This window comes from Antechinus flavipes, chromosome 2 (assembly GCF_016432865.1).
Source record: "Antechinus flavipes isolate AdamAnt ecotype Samford, QLD, Australia chromosome 2, AdamAnt_v2, whole genome shotgun sequence".
NCBI classification, from domain to species: Eukaryota; Metazoa; Chordata; class Mammalia; order Dasyuromorphia; family Dasyuridae; genus Antechinus; species Antechinus flavipes.
In genome coordinates, this window is record NC_067399.1 from 51,099,864 (window position 1) to 51,105,863 (window position 6,000).

Here is a 6,000-nt window from a genome sequence, read left to right on the forward strand (position 1 = left end):
CTAACAAACAAGACACAGAGATTTACTTAATCATAGAATGGAAAGGACGGTGATCAAGGACATAGCGTTGATTCACATAAGTCTAATCTCCAGATAGAAACATGTCTGGTCAGAAGGATGTGTTGGATGTGGTAACTTGCATGACATGGAGATATCTGCCAGGTCTGGAGTGCTGACCACTTATGGGGATGGCCTTTTATGGCCAGGGTCATTTGTCTGAAACTCAGAAAGGGGCCATGTATTGACTTAGAAAAACCACATAGAAATGTTATTTATCTTCTGTTGTTTTTTTATTTATTTGTTAAATATTCCCAATCACATTTTAATTTGGTTGAGACTCATTTGTGAATAATGCAACCTTCCTGCCTTTTAAGGAGGGGAAAAAAAAAACTAGTACAGAACCCTATTATCCTCATTTAGGGGAATCTAGTTGTAATCTATACCTCAGCTTTATTTGGGAGATTTTTCCTGAGGGTTCCCCCTGTTGTAAGATAACAAAAAGAAAATTATATGTGTCAGAAATAATCATTATATATAAATATTTTTAGTATGAAAATTGGTTGAGTTTTGCTCTAGAATTTTCCCATTTTTCCCCTTACCCTAAGGAATATTCATTCCAGACTGCTAGGTAAGCCCTCTGAGGACTAAGAAAAAGACAGACTTGAATAGGTAGAGAGATAAGTAACAAACATGTATTAAATACTTACAATGTATCAGGTATGGCACTAGAGATACAATTCAAGCAAAAAGAAAAGCAGTCCCTGCCTTTTAGGGAACTTACTTAATAATGGGGCAAAATTAGACATAAAAGGGAGCTGAAATGGGAGTGGGGTAAAATGATGGGGTCTCAATAACAGAGCCTGGTGGCAAAGTCTACGGTCAGAAGCTAGTAGGGAAACAAAGCATGGAAGCTGGACCCATTCCTAAAATAAAAATCCCAAAAGAAACTTACCAGTGATAAAAGGCAAATAGCAGGTGGAAGGATATTAAAGAGAGAGAAAAATCTCAGTTCTGGGGGAAGTTTCAGTGTCACAATGACCAAGTGCCATAGAGTCAGAAGCACAGCCAGCAGGGAAATGAAAGCATGAATGACTGGTACTGGGATACGTTTGTAGATGGATTGTGATGATCAAAGATGGAAATGTGATGATCAGTGGTCACTTACAGCTGTCATTAGACATTTTTTTTCTATCTGGAGCACAAACAATTTGATGGGGGGGGGGGATGGCAATGCTGGTGAAGAGGACAGTAAAAATGCAGGTGGAGTTGTGCCAGATAGAGGGGGCAGCTTGGGAAAATTGAGAAGAGAGAATCTGGGGAAGAAGTACCCCAGTACCAGGACACTAGGAATGGTGGCTATGAAGGGTTCCCTAATATAATAGGGGCCAACAAGGGACCAGACATGAGAATGACGGTTGCTATGAAAAGGAGCAGCGTTCCAGCAGGATTTGGCACCATGGGACAAAGCCCCATTGGCCAATGTTAATGTTTCTCTTGCCCGTACCAGTAAAATCATGAAACCATCTGCATACTGAAGTAAGCATTTCAGACTCCTTCCAAGACCAGCACTTAGAGATTCCATTAATATATTTCAAGTGCCAAAGTGTTTTATGGCCATTGTAGAGAATGCCAGAGTTATAGAACAAAGAAGGTCAGAGCTAGAATTGACTTTGATTCCTGGTATGGATTCTTCATTCTATAAAGGAGGAAACTGTGGCCATCAGAAGGGAAATATTTTCAGTGATTTACTGATACAATTAGGAGAAAATCCAGATTTCTTTAATCCAGAGCTCTTTCTATGGTATCTCCATGTTGATGGGGAGAATAAATTCCTAGTTTCCTGGATTATCTTATTTTATGATCTCTGCTCTATTTTTCCCTTCTGGACTAGTTCTTTTCACACTGGACCTGGATCTGCAGACTTGGATTTCCCTTCTGGACCTCTAGAATCCATATCCCCAGTTTCTGGAGAGGGAAATTAATATTCTCATTTTAGGTACTCCCATCCTTAAAATATTAATAGCTCATTTTTATATGGTTCTTAGTCATTATTATCATCATCATCCCCATTTTACAGTTGAGAAAACTGAGGCAGACACATTAGGTGACTTCCCCAGACTTGCTCTCATGCAGTCAATAAGTATCTGATTTAGGATTTGAACTAAGGTCTTCATGGTTCCCGGGAAGAGGAAGGGCAGCTAGGTGACACCAGAGTGCACAGAACACTGGGCTGGCACCAGGAAGACTCAACTTTATGAGTTCAAATCTGACCTGAGACACTTATAAGCTATGTGATTCTGACCGGTCACTTCATCCTGTTTTCCTCAGTTTCCTCCTCTGTAAAATGAGCTGGAAAAGGCATTGTCAAAGAACTCCAGTATCTTTGCAGAGAAAACCCCAAATGAGGTTACAAAGTTGGACAGGGCTGAACAACAGTATCCTGCTTCTAGGTCCAGCATTTGTGAGCCACATGGCTGTCCTAACTACCCAGGCCCTAGCCCAACTGATCAATGACTGGGTGAGTGAAAACTAGCCTTCTTATATCTGCTAAGGGTCCCAGGCACTTCCTGTTAGCTCTTCACATCCTATCCCACCATCCAACTGTCCTGCCAGGCCATCTTGCCATAGGTCTGCTGCCAATGACCTGCCGTTCCTCCTCATCTGGACCATTATACTTCACATCAGACCTGGACCCTTCAGCCTCCTCACTTCCCGTCTTACTGCTTCCTCAGTGAGTTACTTACTTTAGTGAGTTCTTACACCAGAAAGCAGATCAATACCACCATTGCTTCTGGAAAGGGTATGTCAATTGATCATCCCATACTAGTCACTGTCTCTGACACTGACACTGATACTGACTACTGTGTGACCCTGTCATTTAAATTAGAGATTTGAGAGAGACAGAAAGATAGAGAGAGACAGAGACAGAGAGAGAGAGAGAGAGAGAGAGAGAGAGAGAGAGAGAGAGAAACAGAGATTCAGAGAGAGAGACAGAGAGACAGAGAGCGAGAGAGAGGGAGAGAGAGACAGAGAGACAGAGACAGACAGAGAGACAGAGAGAGAGACAGAGAGAGAGAGAGAGACAGAGAGAGAGAGAGAGAGAGAGAGAGAGACAGAGACAGAGAGAGAGACAGAGAGAGAAGAGAGAGTCCACAGACCCAAATTCCTTTCCCGGTTTCTTCTTTCTCTCCTCCCCCTCTCTGTGTGGTCTTTCTTATTACAAATGTAAGATCAATGAAGGCAAGAGGGATTTCTCATTTTATATTTGTATTTCCAGGGCTGGTACAAGTTTCTGGTACATACAACATAATAAATGTCTTTTTGTTCTTGCATCTTTTCAGCCTTTAGAAGAGGGAACAAGGGAAAGGACAGGTAGGTGAAGGGGAGAATGGAGCAAGGCTTGTGGAACTGAAAATGTATGTATTGGGAATATTGACTATTTTGAGAAAGAGGCAGCCAGCAGAGAAAATATAAATAGTAGTGGATCCTGAAAGTCTGAGGAATGATGCTAGAGGGGAAAGGGTAAAAGATGGAGTTGGGGAGAAAATCAGAGGAAGAAAGAGGGAGGAAGCTGTCAACTTGAGACAACTGCTGGGGACAATCTTGTTAGCTGTTAGAGACAGGGGGGTTGTTACCTCTACTCTCTCCCTCTCCCTCGTTCTCTCCCTCCCTCCATCCCTCCCTCTCTCTATCTCTCTGTCTCTGAATCTGTTTCCCTGTCTCTCTGAATCTCCTTCTTTTCATATTTCTCTCTCTCTCTCTCTCTCTCTCTCTCTCTCTCTCTCTCTCTCTCTCTCTCTCTCTCTCAGAATCATTCTCCCTCTGTCTCTCTTTCTCTCCTTCTGTGTGTGTATCTCTCTCTCTGTCTCTGCCTCTCTCTGTCTCTCTCTAATTTAAATGACAGAGTCACACAGTAGTCAGTGTCATATTTGAATTCAGGTCTTCCGACTCCAGGACCAGCATTCTGTTTACTGTATCTCTCTTACACTTCTACTCTCTTAGATGTAGGAGCCAGAGAAATGGTCTTTGACTCCCTAACTGTGACCTTAGTCAGGAACCTAATTGAAAATTCAGCCTCATAATCTGGCCAAAGAAACATCCCCCATTTCCTTTGGGGAGATCTTCCTCCACTAAGTTCCACCTAACTGTAATAACTCACCCAAGGGTTCTCCAGGGTCAGCTCTTACCTTGGCCTCCAGCCTGTGATCACTCCTGAGTCCATGATCAAGAAGTACAGGTAAAGATGCTTGTGACAGAGGGTGGAATTTGGGAAGGGTTTGGCACATATCTGAGGTGAGAAATGGGGCTGTCGCCTCCACGGACAATGATCTGGGCAAGGCGCCATAGGTGAGAAGGTGGAACAGACTCAACTGCAATAACAACAGTTTCTCATGCTCTAATGGCTTTGAACCTGCTACTGAAATGTGAATATGCACCTTCTTACAGCTACTGTATGGATTTTCTGCCTTAAAGAGGAGGATTGGATTCAATTAATTTAAGCTCAGAATCCATTCAGGACTCTCTTTGGGGGTACAAGCTTCTTTCTTCTATGGGAAATATTTTGGGCTGGGAAATTTTGCTTTTTATTTTAATACAAAGTGTGGGACAGGGAGGTATTTAAAAAAGAGAAAAAAGTTGTAGGATGTATATCTTCCAGAGAGCCCAGATGACAACAAACCTGAGTTATAGATTTATAGAGAAAGCACACAGAACTTGCTCTGGATGGAGTGCAGGAGATCCCCCGATCTAGAATAATCACAGGAAACTTCCTGTGCCTTGAGGCTGCTTCAGTCTTAGGAACAGCTTACATTTGCCTCTTCAATACATCCACCTATTGCTCCTGACTGCCCTCTAAGCCAAGCCCAGACACGGTTAATCCATTTTCTATGTGACAGCCCTTCAATTATACATGTAATAGGCAATATCTCCTAGATCAAGAGAGCTCAGTCTTCTTGATTAAATCTAGGGAAGGGATCAACTCCATCTTCCTTCTTTAAACCTTTGACGTAGCCAGCCTCCGTGCCTGGAGTGCTCTCCTTGCTTCCACCTCCCAGACTCCCCTGTTTCTTAAGCCTCCTCTTCACCGCCTTTCCCAACTCCTAATTCTAGTGCATTTTTTCTCGATTGTCCCTGATTTATCCTGCAGATAGCTTTCTTAAATATCCTTGCATAGTGTTTCTCCCATTAGACTGTACAAGATAGTCTTTTGCCTTTTGCTTTCTTTATATCCCTACCACTTAGGACAGTGCCTGGCACATAACAGGTGCTTAATAAAACTTTATTGACTGACTAGTAGGCTTTAAGAAGGCCTTAACATTACAAGAACCAGGCGCATCAATTAAGGGTTAGAAATTTTGAAAAATAATTTTGTTGTAATTTATTATATGTATCTATTATAACATATATATATCATAATATATTATAAAATATAATAATGTAATGTAACTTTTCCTGTTTATGCAAATGTACTTTAAATACAAATAATTACAAGTAGAGACCACAATTTTATTTTGAAATTTACAAAATTAGCTATCATTGGTTGCTATTTTCTTTGCCTTATGAATTTAAAAAATGCACTGTCAGCAGATGTGCTTTGATATTTTATGATATTCTTAAATTCTGCTCCTTCTATTAGCATTATATTAGGTAGGAGGGATCCTTAAAAGCCATTGGATGGGAAAGGGCAGCTAGTTGGAGCAGTGAATAGAGCACCAGACCTGAAGTCAGGAGGACTTAAGTTCAAGTCTGGTCTCAGACACTTAACACTTCCTGGCTGTGTGACCCTGGGCAAGTCACTTAACCCCAATTGCCCCAGCAAAACAAAACAAAAAAGCCATTGGATGAAGGGAAATGACAAGTATCTTGGTATTGGCTAGGGAGACTCAGCCCAGATTGGAACCCAGGGATCCCAGCATCTGGTGATTTACAGTACAAGCCTTTGCCTTGGCTTTCTATCCTGTATCCAAGCAGTTCTTTCTCAGAGACTTGGCTGAAAGGTTT